Source organism: Pogoniulus pusillus, chromosome 6, assembly GCF_015220805.1.
Source record: "Pogoniulus pusillus isolate bPogPus1 chromosome 6, bPogPus1.pri, whole genome shotgun sequence".
Classification (NCBI taxonomy): Eukaryota; Metazoa; Chordata; class Aves; order Piciformes; family Lybiidae; genus Pogoniulus; species Pogoniulus pusillus.
Window position 1 is genome coordinate 47,000,825 of NC_087269.1, and position 21,527 is coordinate 47,022,351.

General features: G+C 41.7%; 1 protein-coding gene across 10 annotated transcripts in view; it reads right to left on the reverse strand.

The window, feature by feature from the left end:
• The window catches only part of LRMDA (leucine rich melanocyte differentiation associated), a 684,296-nt gene that overhangs the window by 642,337 nt on the left and 20,432 nt on the right, over positions 1-21,527 (reverse strand). The window contains exons 1-8 of one of the 10 annotated variants that reach the window (XM_064145517.1): positions 14,989-15,272; positions 12,838-13,009; positions 10,214-10,370; positions 6,377-6,439; positions 5,664-5,724; positions 2,179-2,252; positions 1,589-1,673; positions 1-130 (exon numbers count right to left, since the gene is read on the reverse strand). The gene's annotated coding sequence lies outside the window, so the exon portion shown is untranslated. The other 9 variants (XM_064145513.1, XM_064145514.1, XM_064145516.1 and 6 more) reach the window with 9 other exon arrangements.

Genomic DNA, 21,527 nt, shown 5'->3' on the forward strand with positions numbered 1-21,527 from the left:
CTCTTTTCATCTCTCCTTCACAAGGATGCGGTTCCCATCAGAACAAAGACATACAGCTCAAGGCATAAAGTGGCCCACTGCTACAGTTGTATTTGTCATAATGGTGTAAGTTCAGTTCAATACTGCGCTCCTGTAAAATTGGAATAACTATACTGAAAACAATACAGCACATCGTTATCTATAGTATTAATTTTCACAGAGTGTTATCTGTCACCTCAGGGGTATCTATGGAGAAAAAACTCCTGCCTGAATAGTTTACAAAACAGCACACAAATAAACAAGTCTGTTTTTCCCAGCTTCTTACATTGCCAGTTACATTAACCTGCCATTGATCCTCCTACTTACTAGGCAAGACCTTGTCTAGAGGGAAAAGTTGCAGGTGCAGCTCCCTAAACTGTGTGACTTAAATTGACTTTATCATCTCTTCAATCAGTTGAGCTGAATTTTGTAAATTACAAAAACAGCTTCAGGAGGTGGCAAACTGTTCTAAGTGCATCTGGCTCATAATCATTCTTTAGAAACCAGTTCAACGTTTTCTTGTACAGACCTGGCCTAGATTATTATCTGCCATGGATAAAATAATAGATCCAAATCCCATAGTATGTACCAAACACAGAGTGCTGCTGACTGCAGTGACAACATGGACCTATTATACTGTACAAGAAGTGAAAAACAAAACTCCATAGAACGGAAGAATGGAGAGAAGAGACAACTGTCTCATAATGATGCTCCCCTAGACTTTGAAAACTTACATCTGGGAAGTCTTAATTCTGCTGACAGTTTCCTTCAGCATGATTGGCAAATTTCTCAAACTATTTTTTTTTCCTTTTAAGTCTTTGTTTTACTCCTTAATTTCTAAGCACACATCACCTGCACAGAATTTGCAAAATGAGTGAAAACTCACAGCTGCAACTGTCTACCACTGAAGGAGTATTTAATAACATCTAATCTGGAACTGTAACAAAGTTACAACGTCTCCGATTTCAAGCCTGTACGGCAGCGTGCTCGTTACTTTGTGCCTCCCGTTAAGATGCAGCTAAAATACACTGCAGTGCTACACAAATACAGAAGGGCTTTCTCAGCTCTTGAGTTTGCTGATGAGCAGTGTCACTTTCTTGCACACATTCTAGATGATTGCAAGGCTGCTTCTGGTTTTAGAATGTTTTGCACCTTGCCATGTATATTTATTCTTCTGTGCACTCCAAAGCACTACCTTCTTGACTCTTCTCCCTGCACACCTGAATGCTCTGAACGTTTTCTTTACCTTTGATAGAGGTGGCTTTAAAAGTAAAGCTTTAGAGGACCACGTTTGAACTTATGGAATATATTTCAGTTGGTGGTTGCTCAGAAGCTGAAAGTTTTGTGAGGATTCTTTGTACAAGTTGAAATCATTTACATGACAGCAGCACTTAGCTGACCTTTGAAGTGTCTTTTTTTTTTTTACACAGAATATAAAAATCACTTGTTGATGTTATCAGTTCCACTGCACAGTTAGAAGCAGAAGGTAGCACTTCTCCATTGGCCATTCAAATGTGATTTCCTTAGACTTTTAACAAATCTTGCCAAAACTGCTTCATATAGGACTTACATAGAGCAAAAAGAGAGTGTTTGTTGTCCAAACTAGTATCTTCAGGTGCTAGTTCCAGGAAATAACATTGCTAGCACTCTCTGCTCTGAAACACAGGAAAAAAACGTGTGGTGGAAAGAACACAAAAGACAACAAAGTACATAGTTTAATCTTATTGACAATGACAGAAAGAAAAGCAGTAATGATGATGTCATTTGCCATCTCTAAGCTTAACTGCTGGAAATTAGACTTCTCTTTTCCTATCTCAAACACATTTTTTACCAGTCCCCCTTACAAAGACTTTTAACAGCCAATGATAAATGAATTAAAACGCTTTGGAAAGCAGGTTATGCATGTACACCTAATACACTAGAACACCTTTTCTTGAGCTATACTCGTACGACATGCTGTGGTGCTATAAAATTTGATTATAACATCCAAATTCTTCTTTTTTTCCCCTCACTGCTAAATGAAAATGACAGTGGAGTGATAGTTTGTTTTCAGAAGTGTATGCTCACATTTGTGTGTTTGAAAATCTGTGGGATAGATTTGTCCAGAAAAGCAGCCAATGAAAATTGGTTATCTCATACTACCATGGGCTCATGTAATACCTCTGAGTTTACTGTGGGTTTCCCACTCTTCACTAGTGGCCTTGATTTACATTTTTCCACTCCTGGGGAGTCTTCTACAAGAGGAAAAAAAAAAAGGTGGTTAATACTTCTACTTTTTTAAAAAAATAGAGGGTTTTGCCTTTTTATCTTTTCCTACAACACAGAATCAGTGTCCCATCTGATGTATTTCCAAAGAAAATATTTTGGCTCTGATTCTTTACCTGTCCCCAAGCAAAGAAGAATTATTTCTAAACCATCAGTCGAGGATATATTAGATTATCCTTTTCCTACTACATGGCAATACTGTGGTATGAGCACAGTGAGGCTACATGGCAATTGTTAATGACTGCACCTCTGACATAAGCTTCCTCACTGTTTTATTGCAATGGCACTTTCAAATTCTACATTTTTTCATGTCTTTGAAAGGGTTCATTTTGTAACCTTGTTAGCATTCGTTTAAGGTAAGATTTTGCATAGGCTTTGTAGTGCAATATAACATAAGCTAAAAGTTTTCAAAACCCAGAACAACCTCAAAGCTTTGGTGACAGAAAAGGGGGGGGAGGTGGGGCAGAAATCCTGACATTTTTATCCACTAATCTCACCTGGCTTCCACTGAAGTGAATGACAGTGTTGTCAGCCGTGGTATGGCCTAAATACAAGTTAAAATCCCTTATGCTACATTATGTAGCACACTATAGCTATTAGGCTAGAATTACAAGTGACATATACAACAGCTAAGGCATAGCTACAGTTAACTGTGCTGTTTAATTCTCTTTTCTCATTATTATCTTATGGTACAGGATTGGTTTTGTTGTTGGTTTGGGTTTTTTTAGTATATTGCAGTCAGTTACCTTCGGACTACAGAATGAACAGAGCTAAGTAAATTTATCTCACCAAGTTCTTCAGTGCACTGTATCACCAGAGCACCCAGCATCTTTGAATGCACTTATTCTCAACCTATGCCAGGAAAACAGAAAAATCCTCTTCTTCCTACCCTGCAGAGAAGGAACTGGGGCACAGAAGGGCTGATTTGTGTAAAAACTTGAGTTCATTGTCTGTTAGTCAGCTAGGGTACTGAACCTGCAACCCTCAAGACCTAGGCTGCTTAACATTAGACAATACTCTTTCTTGCTTTGTCCTCTTCAGTATAAATGCACAAAATGTGTTACATAAGAAGAACTAGTATTTCCAGTCAGGGAAAGAGGCAAGTGTAGAACCATCATTTTTTTGCCCCCAGGGGACAATAACTTGCAGGCCAAAGGATATTCCAAGACACACAACAGTTACAACTCTCTGTGTCCCACCTAGACTACACAGTAAGCAGGAAGATGCTGACAGGGGGCACCCATAAGGTCTGTAGATTACTGAAGGGTTTCGACATGTTGCTGTAACTAAATGTGTAGCATAAACTGAAGACACTCAATAGTTTATAATTCATGCAAGCAAACAGGTTTTTTTTCACAAAGCAGACAAAAGGAGGCCAAATTACCCTCCTGCCAAGTTTCAAAGCCTGTTGCCAGCCATGGAGGCAGAGAACTCTTAATAAGAGATCATAAGATTTTTTTCATTTGAAAGAATTCAGTAATCTTTGTATAGAAGCTGTTGCCACTGCTATAATTATATGTTGCATAGAGATTGTTCTTCCTGAAGCCTGACTGACTCACAACAAACCTGAACTGCTGTACTTGCCTACAATCCATTACATAGAGGTGAATTTCAAGTTGGCTGGCTGCATTATCATGGGAAAATAAATTGCAATACTGAAGCAACTCTACATCTTCATGCATTAATGCTTGCTTTTTCGTAAGAATGCAACAGGAGCTGGGGACAAAATGGATTAAAGATGGGATAAAATCTAATTTGAGACCTTCTAACATTTCAGTTCTCATCTAAATAACAAATTTGAGGTTTTAGAAGTTCGGTGAGATACTTGCTCCAGGTCTCTGTCATGATTTCTGGAGCATCAAGTGTCACACAAATTATTGCAGGAAATGCTTCAATACAAAGATCAAACACCACAGGAAGTAGCTGCAGAGGCCAGAGGAGCTTGCAGTTGAGCTGCTCTCTCTCTTGTAGCTGTGTTGGCAGTTCACTGTAGAACTGAAATACCAGACCAACCAGGGGTGGTTTTGGTTTATTCTTGTATGCTTTTTTTAATTGTTATTTTTTTCCCCAGAAACTACATTCATCAAGGGGTCCTATGCTGCTAAGACCTTATGCTCCTAAGGACAAGTGTCTTTACCCTAGCAGAAGATTGTATGATCAGGGAGGAGTTCAAGCCAAGGCGTGGGAATACCTCACATTAGCGAACAGGTTCCTTCCCTGCTTTTCATGGTCTCACTTCATAATCTTGAGTCTGGGAGCTGGTTATACCAGCAAAGGGCAAAACCACAGCCTTCCACACAGAGAATAGATATGATACTGCTGCTGATAAGAAAGCAGTAAGCAGGTATATGGTCCAATCAGATATCAACACTGTACAGTCAAATATGGAATAACTTCTGTATTCTAAAGAACCAAAGTTTTGTTTCCCTATTACTCAGTTCCAAGGCCAATTGCTATATTTCATTATACCTTTTAAGTAGCAAAGATTCCCAAAGGTTGCTAACAGTTTGGATGGCTATGAAAAAAAAACAGAGCTCAAGAGCCACCATCCTCTGCAGTCTGTTAAATAGCAAAATTTCCCCATTACTCAGTCCTTTCATCCACCCATCCTTCTGGGTGAGGAGGGACAAATACGCCACAACTGACTATGCTGTGTCATCTGGAGACATCACTAGGAAAAGAACACATACACACGATGCAAGAAAGAAGGGCTGAAAGCTGAAACTTACAGAGGTAGTCTCCACAAGCAATATGTTGTCATTAAGAGAAAGATGTGTAAACCTAGCAACTGTAAGAAACAGGTTCTACACTTCTTGGAAGTAAAAGGAAATGCGTGTTAAATGAAGGTGGTTTAGTTAAATGTGACTCTTCTTGAACCTTCCTGGTGGTGACTTCAGTGTTTTACTTATTTCCTCCACTCTCCTCACATGCAAATATATTAATTTAGAAATCTTTTGAATGCAATAGCTTGCATAATCCCCTCTCCTAGGAAAGGTGAAGCTGAATGTGTGCCAATCATAGACCGCAGCTTCTATATTACCCACTGCTCCTGAAGGACATTTCTATCCCAAGCTCTCCTGTAGTGCATCTAGCACAATTCAGTCAGACAGTGTTTCATTTTTTAAGAATTAGACAATTGTGTGTGAGCTGGTGGAAGAACAAAGGAGCCCAGTGCAGTTGGCAAGGTATTTTCTGCAGGAACTGAAACAATAAGATGGCATTATTGTGAATGGAAGATACAAACACAAAGTTGGAATTTGTGGGTCAAACACTCCTTTACAACTTTCCCAACACTATCCCATTCCTTCTTTCCAAAAACCTGTTTTCTAGACCCTTCTCACTATTTTAGTGGGGAAAAAAAATAAGAGAAGAGCCATTACCTTCATTGAGAACAGAGTGGTACTCCGCAAGCTGTACTTTATGATTTAGTCTCCAAGCCACCTGCTCAAACAACAACAACAACAAAGTATTTTGATAAGCCTTCTTTTGGTGAGAAAGACAAAAGAAATAGACTGAAAACAAAGAGACCTCCTACTTATACTGCAGCGATTGTTAGAGACAAATTAATGCTAAACTTAACAAAACTCATGTCTTCATTTTGAGACCAAACTTTAACTCCATGCATACTTTAAAATATGCTGATATTTGGCCATCATACTGAGAGCCTTTTCCACAACAATGAACGATTCAGAGCTTCATATTAGTAACTGCTGCTGTCGTGTAAAGATGAAAATGGACTGTTAGTAACAGGATATAAAGCTTTCCATGCTTAGGTTTCTTGATGGAATACCAATCAGATGAGTAAAGTTACTAAAGCTATCAGCTGCTGATGTTGGATAACATATATGACTAATGAGGAACAAGCTACTTCAGTTCCAGCAGAGAGATGTCCACAGTACAAAATCAGCATACAAACAGATCAGCATACTTTGAAAGAAAAAAAAACCCACCACAAACAAACAAAACAAATACAAACCAAACAAACAAACACCCACCAAACCAAAACCACAGTGACTGAGTGAACACAGAGGATACAACCACTTCAAACTGCCAGGCTTTGTCCTCAGATCAGAACTAAGATGGCATGACTCACACTGCGTGGTGTGAAGCCTTCAGTTTCAAAGTTGACAGTGTAGCATACTTCAGTACCATTAACCTGCAAAAACCATGCAAAAAAACACCTAACAAAATCACCTCAGGGCTCTGGTTTGGAATGTCTCTCTAGCAACGGTGTCATGGCTTAAATGCAGCCAGCAACTAAGCACCACTCACAGTGCACCTTCATCCTACCAGCTGGTGGGGTGATGTGAGAAGCAGAAAAGGCCTTGACTCTATGTAAGCACTGATCAGTAGCAATGAAAACATCGCTGTATTGTCAACACGGTTTCCAGTACAAATCCAAAACATGAACCTGTACCAGCTGCTAGGAGGAAAATTAACTCTATCCCAGCCAAAATCAGCACACAATCAGGGAGTAGTGCACACACATTTCAGTAACATAACAGCTCACATGATTATGTGCTAACTACCATGCTTTAGTTGTGTCACTTACTGAAGAGTCTCTATCTTGCTAAGACAAGGCTGGGTGAGCTCTGCAATAAAAAGTAGAAGCTAAAGATGCTGCTGTGTTTTTAAAATTCAGTCACAGGAGAAAAAAGGCTCAGGTTTAAGATTTATATATACAACTTCAACTAATTATTTTTTTTCCTCTCTGAGAATTAAAAAAAAAAACCCAAACTTTGTTTGTTCTTAGTGGAGTAACACAATTTACATGACAGAACTCAACAAAAAGGAAGCTGTCATAACACATAGCATAATGGGGCAGGACTGCAGGACATAGTTTTGCAAATTGGTCTCTTAGAGAGCTAGCAGCAACCAACAAAACCTACTTTATTCTCATCTCAGAACTCTTGAGTAATGTGCACAGTTTATTCTCACTGTGAGTGGACAGAAATATCAAGATTAGCCAGCCAAGTTTCTAGCATTTTTTACCCAGTTTGTCAACTGTCTTAGACCCCTCTACTACAACAAAAAGAAAAGGAATGAAACAACTATTAGGCTGTATTTTATCAGAAGTTTCTGTTTGTAAATATTTTCCCAGGCTCTACTAACCAGTAAAATGGAGAGTCTGCAAAATTTTACAGCCCAAAAAAACACGTGCTGAAGATGAGGTTATGCAGTAGCAGTCATAGATGGCTACGAGCATTTTCCATTGAGTTGCTTAACCTTATGTCAGTTCATTGATCTCCTCTTAAAATATTTATTGGTAATTTACTAAGCTTTTTAGGAATTAAAACTTCATTTTCTTCACTTGAGCATGTGCACTCTGGTCCACATACTACTGGTGATACAGAGCCAGGAAAGGTTTATCCTAGCCTTCTGCCTCTCTGGCACCTCAGACATGGCACTGAAGCTCTGTGGTCTCAAAATGTGCTTTCACTTACTCTTCAGATACAGAAGCCCAAGTACAGCAAGTGAAAAATCACTGCTACCTTAGACCTAATGGCTCATTTGTAAACTTCTCTCTTCTTTCTTTAATCTGACATTTAATGCAAGCCTGACTTAAAAGAATAGAGTTGGGAAAAAAACACACATGAAGTTGTTGATGAAATTAAGAAAATAACTGATGAAGTAATCTCAAAAGATGCAGCATCATGGAGAGTGTTTCTGCTTATTACACACGCTAAATCACGTGAAAGGATAGCAAGATATTAAATTCACTTCTTCCCTACTGTTAATTTTTCATCATGAAAAACTGCATATGTAAATGAAGCTACAGAACTGTCCACGCTGTCACAAACAAGAAACTCTAATTAGAAGATAACCACAGGTCTGAATTCTCTTTTTTTTAAACCTGAAAATTTTGAGGGTGTGTGGTTTATAGAACTAATTAAAAATTGTTCTGTTTGAGCAGAAAAACAGAGACCAAAACATTCATCAACAACTGAACAGGTAAGTAAGCAAAAGATTTATCACGTCCACTGAGATATTTTAGAGATTCTGTTTTAAGCTTAATGAACAAGGGGACACAGTCTCAAGTTGTGCCAGGGGAAGTCTAGGCTGGATGTTAGGAGGAAGTTGTTGGCAGAGAGAGTGATTGGCATTGGAATGGGCTGCCCAGGGAGGTGGTGGAGTCACCATCCCTGGAGGTGTTCAAGAAAAGCCTGGCTGAGGTACTTAGTGCCATGGTCTGGTTGACTGGCTAGGGCAGGGTGCTAGGTTGGACTGGATGCCCTTGGAGGTCTCTTCCAACCTGGTTGATTCTATGATATACGCACACCCCCACCCCCGATACTGGCTCATAAACTGACACTGAACATAATATTTTCAAAGTTTTACCTACAAGGAAATTTTATTAGTGTTCATCTTTGGCTTCTAGTGACTAGAAATGCACGTTAATTCCCTTCTATTGTTTCAAACTGTATTCACTGTACAGTATCATAATTTGTCTTTCAGTGGAAAGATTATAAGTAAATGTGTTTGTAAAAATTGTTCATAATGATCAGTTCTCAGTGTTATTTATACTCATTATTTTAAAATATAAAGGAAGTTGTACATAACATTTCTAAAGTGCCATTCACCTGCAAATTTCATGACATTTTACATATAATAATCAATTAGGCCCTACTATACCCATCTCAGGCATTAATATCCCAATTTTACAGCTAGTTACACTGAGGATTGCTTGAAAGGTTAGCTATCTTGCTCATACCACTCAGGAATGGGGATAAAACCCAAGAATGCCAACCACTTCTCTGTGTGTAATGAAAAATGAAAAGCATTTTCTCTCCTGTTGAGTAGAAAATATAAAAGACAAAATGAATGGGCAAAAGTTTGGGTTCTCAAGTAACTTTTACCTTTTCCTGTCAGGCAAACTTTCTTAGAGAGAGGTAAAACACGTGATGGACAGATTTCTACCTGAAATTTCACAAGCTTTGGTGCTGCAGACCACAAAATAAAGCAGTGCCACTGAAGTATAGTCCTGTACTAACCTTGCCTGTCCCCACTTCCCAAACCAGACTAAACATCTTGAACTGAACAGAAAATCAGCTTTGTACCACTTAGGACTTTCTTCGTAGAATCATAGAATCAACCAGGTTGGAAGAGACCTCCAAGAGCATCCAGTCCAACCTAGCACCCAGCCCTAGCCAGTCAACCAGACCATGGCACCAAGTGCCTCATCCAGGCTTTTCTTGAACACCCTCACGGATGGTGACTCCACCACCTCCCTGGGCAGCCCATTCCAATGCCAATCACTCTCTCTGCCAACAACTTCCTCCTAACATCCAGCCTAGACCTCCCCTGGCACAACTTGAGACTGTGTCCCCTTGCTCTGTTGCTGGTTGTCTGAATGCATTCAAACTCACAGAGTGAGAGGGAGAAGAGAGGAATTTGGGGTACCCCTGGACAGTTATGTCCAGAATGTATAAGAGGAAGAGACACATATAGTTCCAGCCTGTGTCACCACTTTGAAAGCAGTGCTATGGAATTTGAGAGGCAGGGAAGGTGCTAGTGGGAACACAGTGTGAGCAGCTGCATACAGATGTCTGTCAGTGAGTTTAGGTTGTGAGTGCACTGTACACTAACAATGATGTGGACGATACTGCTTGTGGAGATTATATGCCCTGCTCTTGGCTACTAGTGAGCAAAGATGTGTCACAGTTGGTGTATAGGGGCATGCAGTAGCCAACACTATGGCAACAACTAGCAAAGCCTGCAAAACTGTCAGTTGAAGAGGTCAATCTTTCTATCCTGATTGTGGGTGATATGAAATGAAGGGATTCTGGAAGCCAGTTCTGGCCTTCAAGCACAGAGTTTCTGCAATAATCACCTCCTCTTAGTTGTCCACTGCCATACAGCATACATTGCCTACAAGCTGTCCATGTTCTTCCCCAGCTTCAAAAAGATAGAATAAAATCAGGTCACTTACCCAAGGTGGTCTCTTGTCTCATCCTGGAATTTCTGTCCCACTGTTACTCTGAAGATGCGAGACAGGCAGAAAACAGCACCTTCCTCTTTCCTCCCAGAGATCTGTGAAGGCTCAGCTTTTACACTCACACAGTCTAGCATGGAGACCAGGTCATAAGCTGAAAAGTCAAGGAATTCAGATGGCTCTGCAGCAGTCTTCGGGTCAGAAATGCAGTGCAGCTCAGCATGCTGCAGATGCTTATGCAGACATTCTTATCTTTTAATTAGGCAGCTTTCAGAGTTTGTCCTTCAAGTTGCTTATCTCTGTGGTCAGAACCAGCCATGCTGAGGTGCCATCTAGTCACCTCTTGTGACTCTGTGCTCCTCACAATCTTTTCCTCAGCATAGGCCTTGGTTACCTCCAGCAGGCCCAGTCTCCTCAGGTCTCATTTCTTACTAGTGTGCCCTTAAACCGTCATAGTTTTGTTTATTCATGACTTGAAATTCAGTCAGAAGGCTAAAAAACTAAAGACTGCAGTCAGACAGATTTCTGCAATTGGGTATGATACATAAAATGTGCTGTGTAACTGATGCTACAAAAGGCATCTACTACTCTCCAAGGCCTTCTGGATATAATTGGTATAATTCATATGGGCTGAGGAAATGAAAACCAGTGCGGGCCTATATTGTCCCAGCGCAGGAGCTGATGAAATGAACCGCCTGTTAAATTGGCCCCAAAGTTTCTCTTAGCAGGAAGGAAGTTATTTGTTCCAGGTGGAAGCCTGCAAGTGAACAGTTTATGCAACTGGGGCACCAAAGCCCGAGTGTCTTGAACTGACAGGGTAGGTACAGCCTTTGATAGGTTTGGCACACCTCAGTATCAGGGTAGAAGCTGAAGAAAAGCTTTTTACCAGCTAACAGTGTGACAATCTCATCAGTGTTTATAAATACCTAAAGGGCGAGTGCCAGAAAGATGGAGCCAGGCTCTTCCCAGTGATGCCCAATGTTAGGACAAGGGCCAATGGGTGGAAGCTGAGGCACAGGAAGTTTCCTGTAAATGTGGGGAGGAAGATTTTCACTGTGAAAGTGTCAGAACCCTGGAACAGACTGCCCAGGAAGGCTCTGGAGTCTCCCTCTCTGGAGATATTCAGCACCTGCCTGGACACGTTCCTGTGTGATCTGGCATAGCTGATCCTGCTGGCAGGGGTGTTAGACTGGATCATCTTTTGGGGTCCCTTCCAGCCCCTGCCATTCTGTGACTCTGTGAATTCACCCTCAAACAGAGCAGTAATACCAAGTTCAACACCACTGCAGCCAACAATCTGCCTAAGCTACATTCCCTCCTTCACTTGCTCTATTTGCAGTCTCAGTAAGTCTCTGCCATTTAAGGATGCACTGTTTGGCATCTCACAAGTTACAGACAGGGTTGAGGGGAGAGATTCTTTGTAACCAAGAAAAACGGTGATCTATTTTGCTGTTTTGAAGCAAGCAAAAGAGGTGAAGTAGTGTTAGACACGTTTCTATAACGCAAGAGACTTTTGGTGTTTCAGGTAGAATAAAAGCACTCAAGTCACTTCACCCATTTGCATAAGTAAAGTCATTTAAGTTACACTAAAAAAGGTATTATGAGCAAGATGTTATTAATAGAAACCAGCACCCTGAAAACACAAGCTACTTAAAAATATGTGTCTACTTTTGTATATTACCCAAGCATTGTTCCTCAGCCATTACTGACAATAATACCTGAGTGACATGCACTATGCATTAAATATTTTTATACCCTTTCAGAACTATTTTTGTTACACAGTGATAGAGGATATTCACTTCAGATTTGTTAATGTTTAAGTTGATAGCAAACAGTACCTATCAGAATATCAAAGATTAGATTATGATAGAGATCTTCAGGCAATTTTATTTTACGTGGAATGGAAGAGTGGAAAACTAAGCATTTGTAATCCCAAAATCTCTGCTCTCAATTTGACCTAGTGATAAAAGCCAAGAAGTTCATACCTGAACTTGTCATTTAAAGGTGAACTAAAAAATCTTAAGCAGTAAAGGGCAAAGGCTCAAAATCAGACACATAATATACAAGCAAAGGTAAAAAACACACTAACCAGGTATTACAGAAACATGTGACAACTGCTAATTCAAAGGACCAAATATATACCCTCATTACACACATATGTTGTATCATATCATTTGACAAATTTGAGAATCACTGGAGGAATGGAAAACCTTGAAGCATGTTTGTCTCTGGTCACTGAGTAATATAAAACATTGAACTTGCAGCAGCACCAGCATATTTAATTCTGTTTCTAATTTAATTAGGGAGCACAGCACCCTAAACACAAATGAGATGATCCTTTTGATTTGACTATGCTATTAAACAGCAAGACACATAATGCTAGAGAACGTGAGATTAAGTTCTTACACTCTCATGCCATGGTAATGCATGAAAGCATTTACTATCATATCTGTCATATTATAATTGATAACTAGGACCCCATTTCTGAGATGCAGAGCCACGCAAGTTGCACATTCTTAAAGGCAGAACTGGAAACGAAATGTAATTGTTGCTAACTCAGCCTAGTCTATACTTCTGTGACCACCGTTTAGTAAGTTTACATGAGTAGACTGCTTACTTACTGTAAGGACTCGTGACCTTGGCCAAACTCCTGCTGCCTTTAATCTCTGCTGCTGGAACTAAAGGTAGCTCATTTATCAGACTTGTGAGTACCTGAATGAAGCTGATCGGGAAAAACTCTTCATCCTTGTATGCTTCCACCTACTTTGTCATCCATTTGAGGATATGAACTTCCTGCGAATGAAACAGAAAAAGAAGACACAGGTTTTTTATGGGGACTAGGGGGAAAATTACATTAAAGGGTACCTCTCTGCTCATTTACTGAAAACTAAAACTTACAATTAGACAAAGTAGGGCCAGTGCTTAGTTATTTCTTGTTCTTAGTCTGCTTTAAATCCATTAACATTTTGAGGAACAAGCACCCTTCACTGGAGTACTGGGTTTAGGTCCCTTAAAAACATATCTTCACCGAGACAGGTAATTTTCACAGAGGAACTTTCACAATGTAAAATTTATTCTTTTTCATTGCTGATTTCCATAGAACTCATGTTTAAAAAATATATATATATTTGCTGCAGAAAGCAGGAAATATTTTTTTCTAAAAATGGAGAAAGTACTTTGAATTTTGAAGAACAAGCTCTCATTGTTCAGCTCTTCTTTGGGTATCAAGAGTAGTAACCAAGAAAAAAATGCTGCTACAGACACTTTACTAATCACTTTTGACTTTTTTTTTTTTAACACAGAAAAATTTGTAAGCAGAGTTTGTGTCATCACTTCATAAGTAACCTTCTCCCTTTTGACATCCTGTAGGGCTTTAAACTTACCAGGTGATATGTTTTCCTCTCAGCTAACTGGCGCCTCACTCATTTTGTTTCACTAGACCACAGAGCAGAAGTGGCTATGTGCATACTTCTAAGCTAAACTTGCATTTCCTAATCTTTAGCACATTTGCTTCCTTTTCTTTTCTTTCCTTACCTCCAGGTAAGCCACATAACACAACAGTGAGCAAAGAGGTGAGATTCCGGTTGAAGTGATGTAATGCTGAAAATTAAATTTACACACAAGTGTTCAGAGTCTGGGTCACAGCTGGGTCACTCCTCTGAGTGGGAGGCAATCCAGCAAGGAGCACTGGATAATGATTTCTTTATGCTGAGGCCCCGTTCATGAAATATAGCACAAAGCTCTACCTTGATATCTGAATCTAATCTGATTCAATGGGTATAACTATTGAGATTGGCTGTGTAGTAGTTAGAGGTTATATTATTTTGTTGCATTCTGTACTATGTCTTCTGTGCCTTTCAACCTACTAGCAGCCAGAAATAACCTTTCAGTAACAGAACCTTACCCAGAGATAGTGGTTTAGATAAAGGCTGGCTGGTACTTTTTACAGAACACAGGGGAGGATTTTTTTTTCCTTGTTTCTTGAACAAAGAAAGGAGTTTGTCTTGGTTGTTCCTGTATCTTCCGCCATGGCTATTCTTTCTTAGCTGGATTTATCCATTGTGTTCATCTGCATCCAGATATAGCTACCACACACTCCTTCATACCCTTGAGATGAGCTTTCTCTAATGGCTTCCAAGTGGGTTCCATCTTGAGATGCTGGGAAGTGCCTGCAGAACTTGTCTGCCCACATATCAGTAACCAGACCTTCACAAGAAGCATAGGATCATCCAAGTGACTCAGGCTGCTGGGATAGGCTTTTCCAAACATCTGTGAGCCTTAAAAACACAATCACACCAAAAGTAAAACAACCTGTACCATTTCCTTTTGCTGTACTAGCTCTTGGCCTCTTTCATGTTGCATCAGGAAAAATTTTGCACTGCATCTTCAAGGTTTCCCACTGCCACACGGCCCTGCTACAGTTAGCCACAGGCTGACAACCAAGGCACCAAGAGAGCGGCTGTCAGGGCCATTTTGCATGAAGCACACGCAGCTACTACCCAGCAGAGCCCTAATGTGTTGATTTACAGAGTCCTTTTGGCTGACATGGGAAAATGAGTCTGGTCATGGTTGATTTAACATTTTATGGGCAAAGAGTCAGCTTGCTATAGTAAGCTGGACTACTGCAAATATTTTACACATTTACACACAGGTCCACGGGAAAAAATATTCAAGCTACTAAGTGGTTTTTGATGGTCACTGCGCTTGAGCTCTGCTGAAAATAGCTTAAGTTTCAATCAAATAAATACAAAGGTGCACGTTACAGGCCAGACCTTCAGACTGGGTCCAGGACTCCCGGTCTGCAGGTACACGGGCGCAAAGCAGGCGGAGTCCAGTCCAACGTCAGGCAGCCGCGGTGGGGCACGCCGGTGAGTCCCACCTGCCAGGTGCGAGCCCCACCGCGGGCACCGCCTCGATCCACTTCTTTCTCGACGTACTTAAAAGGGGCCCACTACACTGAGCCTTCCTCCTCTGCTGCTCGGCTGCCCCTGCTCCCCCCGCCCAGGCAGCGGGAGGCGGGCGCAGCTCACGGGCGGAGCGCAGACAGGCGGCTCCGCCCGCCCCGGCGGAAGTGCCGGCGGCCTCGGGGCTGCCCGGCGGCTTTTAGCGGCGGCATCGGTACCGCGGGCCGCACCCTGTCCTGCAGGCGCTCGTGGTTGCGCCGTCCCGTCGAGAGGGTGGGACGGTTTCCCCCGTAATTAGATAGAGCAAGTAAGCAGCAGAGCAGCCGCCTGACCCGCGCTGCCGCTGGTCGGTGTGACCGAATCGAGCCCGCCGCCTAAGTCGGCAGGTAACATCGCGCCGTGCCCGGCACGGAGAGCAGCTCTTCCTCCGGGACGGCGACAGCCGCCGCCGCCTGCTCCACGCTGCCAGTGGGCATCGGGCAGGGTGCGTTAGGCGAGGGGACGCGGTGAGAGACGGCGGTGCCTTTGCCCGCGGCGGCTTCCCAGGAGCAGGTCGCCCCGGGCAAGCGCCGCGAGAGAAGGAGCTGTCTCCGGCCGCGGCGAGGGGGCGAGGGCGAGAGGGGCATCGAGACACGGCAGCACCGCAGCGGGGACGCGCGGCCTCGGGGCGGCTGAGCGCCCTCTCCTCAGCCCCCGCTCTTGCCCGGACATCCGCGCTCCCTCCGAGACGAGCGCTGCCGGACGGAAAATACAGTGACTAAAAAAATCACTCCTGCCAAATTCACCTCGCTCGAAAAGGAGTGGGGGAGGGGGTGTGTGTGGGGAGGGGGTGTGCGGAAAGCGAGTATGCCTGCGCGGGGGTGCCAGGAGAAAGATGAGTGTTTCTTTCATTAACCTAATAGTAATTGCAAAAAGACTCCTTTCTTTCTTTCATTCTTTCTTTCTTTCTTTCTTTTTTTTTTTTTTTTTTGGTCAGCTTCACCTAATCAAAACCGAGTATCTGTATGTGGCACTGACAAAATCAGTAAAACTTCACCTTCGACTTTATTGATCTGAGCAGACAGGCAGAGTTTTCTATGGTGTTCAATTTAGGGAATTAAAAAAAATCACTCTGCTAACAGCATTTGGTACATTTCTAACCCATATGTCACCTCGGTGCTTTAAATAATTATATTTGCATGCAGGGAGTGATTCATAAATATGTCAAGATTGTGAAATATAGGCAGGCATTTCAAACTTTCTATTTAAAAAACATGAATTATGGTCACGAAAAATGTGTTCCCATTTAAGGGTGATACGAAGTATTTGGTGTCTAGTACGGAGGCCCATCCATCATATAGACAATAAAGAGAGTTTTTGCCTGACGTTGGAAATTTATGGTTGCCCTTCTCTGCCCTAATAACTCAAGCATTGTGTCAGCCTGTGACAGCCTTTGCAGAAAAACAGCAACCCTGTTATCAATCAAAAAGCCCTTTTACATTTTTAGCAAAACTCTGATCATCCAGACACCCTTTTAATGTATATATTACATCATTATAGATCATTCTGCACTTTTACTGCAGCTCAACAAAGTGATCCATCACTTCAGGACAGTCCTGATGAACGCTGATGTAAATTATTTGCACGTCACTAGTACAGTACAAAATGAAAAATGTACTTTAGGTAGAATTAATTTCAGGGCGTAAAAAGCTAAAGATGAAAGCAGTGGGGATTAGAGGAGACCTAAACGCACCATTAGGAATGACTAAAAACAAGCTAATAGTTATCAAGATTATTTTAACCTTTTCGGATCGTGGACCTAGAAGATAGCCAAGATACAGTGCATGCTTCTCCCTGCCCCTAGCCCTAGCTCAGATGTAGCTGTCTTGTAATTGTGTCGAGGATTATTTTTATTTGTAATCTAGGTGTTCAGATCAGAGTCATTTTTTGGGTTCAAATGCTTTTTTCCAGCCACATCCTTAAAACTTTTCCTGGTATCTCAAAAGACGTTATTCCTCACGCTGTTAAAGACGCATCTGGTTGATCTGTGCACTTTCCGTAACAAAAATGTCAATAAATACTCTCTACATTTGGAGTTCAAGTGATGAAGCTAAAAATCGCCTCCATTTGTGTACCATAGTTCATTTCTAAAGGATTACTGTAACTAATATGTGCTTAGTTGGTATAGCTCTCTCTCGTAGCCTCCAGGCTTCACAGAAGATAAACACAGAGATGCCTTTATGATTGCCGAGATTCCAAGATCAGACCAAGGTGTTACAGAAGCTAAAAGACTTTTCACTCTTAGAATCTGGGCAGCAAATACGAGCTCGGGTACATAGGTACAAATTAGGGAACTTGTTCACGTGCTTCGAGCACGATCATTTTAATTGTAGGACATTTAATGACATGAAATGGCTTTAGAAATCTCCATGTACTTAACAGGAAACATACCCATCCTTTCCCACGTCATCACACTCGTTTGACTTGCTCTCCCTCTCACTGTCTACAAAGTTACCTTAAGGCTTGTTTAAAATAAAAGCTGTTTGCATGAGAAACACTTCAAACATAAAAGAGGATAGATTTGGAAGATAGCTGTTGGGAAAAGGGTTTCAACACAGGGGTAAAAATTTTCACACTCATACATGAAACAGCATCAATAGGGATATCTATCAAAGGGCTTAAAAGAGGAAGGGTAATTTTTTTTTTATTGGGTACAGTCATTTCTTCTTTATCTCAGTGTAACCAAAGAAAGAAAATTCACTCAAAAAAACATTTTAGGAGAAGTTATGTTTCAGAGAGCAGTAAGCAACGACGCAAATAAACAAACAAGTGATTTTTTTGCTTCTTTAGTGAAAATACAACTGATGACTAAAATTCACACTCACTCAAACATTACTATTATTTTGACACAGCTCCCAAATTATCACTGCTTACAAAATTATTACCTGCACCTCATGAAGAGTGAAATATATATTGCTTATACATATTAGAAAAGTAATTACAATCATAAGGGTAAATATTATCAGGTACTACGCAAAGAGGGTTTGGAAATTTTGCTTTCTGTCGTCGAGCATTCAAATTATTTGCTTTAATAACATTCTGGAAGAAACACCCCACAGCTCTGCCGGATACCTGTGTAGATGCATGAACTATTCTCTGAGCACACACATCCTGTGATCCTGTGTAACTATTCTCTGAGCAGATACACCCTCGAATTTAAAAAAAAAAAAAAAAAAGGTGCCTCTCTGCAAATGCACAAATTCGTGGTGCAGCACTTCTGTTAACTCATCACATTTCTTAGCCGAAGTATTGGCATTCCTGGGAGAAAACAAAAGCAGAAACAAACCAGACGGAGACGCGCCGTTTACAAAAATCTATTGCAATGCATATCTTAATAAAAGCCTTGGGGTAGGTAGTGAAATTTGACGCACGGGTTAGACAGACAGGTATCTGAACTGGGTTATGCACGGACATACAGCTCAAACACAACTCAGCAGCTGCGTTTCTCTTAATTAAAAGCTTAACCTTGTTCTAAATGGCAGAAGTGAGAAGGACTGGAAAGGGGGGGGGGGGAAATCTAAAGGGCCTGTAGGGGTTTTGCTGTTCAGTTTAAAAGATTAAATACCCTACTCCAACATGATCTACAGAAGGTGACACTTAAATGGCAAGAGAGCAAGCTCACAGAGCAGGCACGCTGGTGCCGAGGTTTCTGCACTTCCCTCTCCCGAGGGAAAACTAGTCAGTCCAGGTTTTTTGGGTGATCCTGACCAGGGTTTACAGCTCGCCAGCCTGACCTGTCAAGCGGATTATTTTAGAGGGAGATTAATAGGGGAGGCGGGCTGCAATAATAATCGTTTTGTTTGATGTGACAACTTTGATAGGCGTTGATTTACTTACAAACTGATAGGCTTTTAATTGAGCGCCTCCATCCAGCTTGAGATGAAAGGAAAACCGCATTGAAAAGCTGCCCGAGTGCCCTCGAGCCTCAATACTGATTAGCCATCTCGACAGTGAATAGTTCAAGGCATTTTCAAACTTTTTTTTTCCTCTCTCGCTCTCCTCTCCTCCTCAAATATCTGCCAGCCCACTCCTTTTTAAGAGAAAATAAATCATTTCCATTGTGTGCAAATAAAATCGACTTGACATGCTTGCCAATAGCTGGTAGGTAAGGAAAGTGTGGAGTGGCACTTGTTAATTAATTCCTCCTTTGCTCCCCTTTTTTTTTAAAGTTACAAATTTCCTTTGAAAGGGGAGGACGACGGGTTCCAACCCTTAAGTTTTTTGTCCTTTTTTAAAATTATTTTAATGAGAATGAAAGCAACAGCCACTAAAACTTCGACATGACTGCACAAGTAAATGCCGAACAGAAAACCGTTTGCACGGATTCATTAAACAAGGATCCCTTGCGAAGGTAACGAGCGGGACGAAATCTCTCTTCTTCAAGCTCAAGGGAGGAAACGAGCCCGCAGCAGCCTAAACAAAAAACTACGGCAACGCTTTCAAGCTGCAGCCCCGCCGCCCGATCCTGCGTCTGTGCATCCTAACTCCGAGACCCTCGCTGGGAATCGTTTTCTGCGTGTGTCAAGCGCACTGAATAAGCTCTCGTACCTCAGAAATGCTTTAGAGGGGGGAAAGGGAAGAGATGTCTTGAGGCTGATTTTTTTACAAGCTTCCGCGTAAGGAGTTTACAGTGCTGAGTGTGATTTAAATCTAATTTCAAAGGCTAAGTGGGGAAAAAAAAAAAAAAAGAAAGGAAAAAAAAAAAGGCAAAAAGCTGTCTTCTGAAGTTACCAATTAAATTGCCCCTCCTTCAGCCACAAATATCGGGGTTCGTGCTTTTCCCCTCTGTGCATTGCCTGGTTTACACATGTAGCGGCTCTCGCCTTTGCTTCCTTGGCTTACAAGTAAAACAACCCGTTCCCGAAATCACCCTCACCTCCATAAGAAAAGAAAGAAGGGAAAATGGGAAGGGGGGAGCCTTCCCACAGCTGACTCTACCTTGAGACAATTAATCTTTAGTCTTTCACCCTGGGAGGCAGGATAAATACAACGAGAAAACAGATAGGAGTCTCCCCGGTCCTGTAAGGAAAACAGCTGTTCCAAGCACTTTAATGCAAATGAACACAAATGAAGGTTTCAGCTTTTTTTTTTCCCTTTCTCTCTTCCAGAGTTTTACTGCACTCCATTTATCAATTGGACTTGACAACAAAAGAAAGAACTAGGGGAAAACCTGGGGCAGATTCAAGTCACTTCCACTCTATATAAAGGAAAAGGGGAAGCTCCTTGAGGGCAAGTTGTGGGTCTTGTCAGTCCTATTGCAGTATCGGGTTTTACGCAAGAGTTCCTTCTTTACGCCCCCACCTTTTAATTTTCACGGTCTTGTAAGATGACCGCGGTGAATACAAAACAAAAGTATGTTTTATGACTTTCCACCGAGAAGTTACGGCAATGAGCTCTGTGGTTTCAGAGACAATACAGAAATTTAAAAGTTTGATAACATTGACTGTGTCTTTATAGAAGCTAAAAAAAATCCACATGTTTACCCTACTCTATGCACCATGTTAAAAGAGCAAGTGGTTTTAATAAAAGACAGCAGATATACTTACTTGGCTACAGTATTTAAAGGTTAGCGTTTTACAGAGGGAGGGGGGCTGTCGGGGGGGAGGAAGAGAAAATATCTAGGAAAACTTGTCTTATATCCACCTCTTAAGAAGAGTAGATCATTAAAGGCTATCTGACATATCTGCTTAGGGACCGGGGAAGATTGGTGTTTCAAGGGAAGAAAAAGGACTTGGTTCAGCAGATACAAACGCGAGAAAGTGAAAGCCCTTCCTCTCGCCCACCCCTTCCAGGATCAGCGCCTGTTCTGGTCGGAGTCCAGGTCAGGAATTGGACGCGACCCCTAAAGCACTTGCCTTGTTCTTCACTTGTCAAACGTGTTTTATCTCTAAGTGACCTTTTTGTTAATGTTGTAGATTGTGTGGGCCACCATGTCAGATCCGGAAACAAAAGTAAAAGATTGATTAACACATTTTGCCTGTGAAAAAATGTTATAGGATGAGGTGGGGGGAATAGTGGGACGCAAAATACAAAGAGAAAAGAGAAAAGGCAGTCCGGGAAACGACAGAAGGGCTGTGGATTCCGCTCGGGGCACCCGCCCGCACGGTAACACCGGGGTTGAGGGCAGAAGACTCGGTACGCTTCAGGAGTGCACAGACACAAAGCAGGATTCATAACGTATGCGTACCCTACGAGGCTCTCAACACAGCCTGGCTGAAATCAAACGCGTAAATGGCGAAATGTTACTTTCATTAAGGCGACCGGCTGACTCCCTAGGCCCCCGGTGCTGGCGACCGGGCCAGCCCAGCGGATGCTAAGATGTAGGGTTGCTATTCGAAAAGGACGAGGAGGGAAGAACCTGGCAGCCC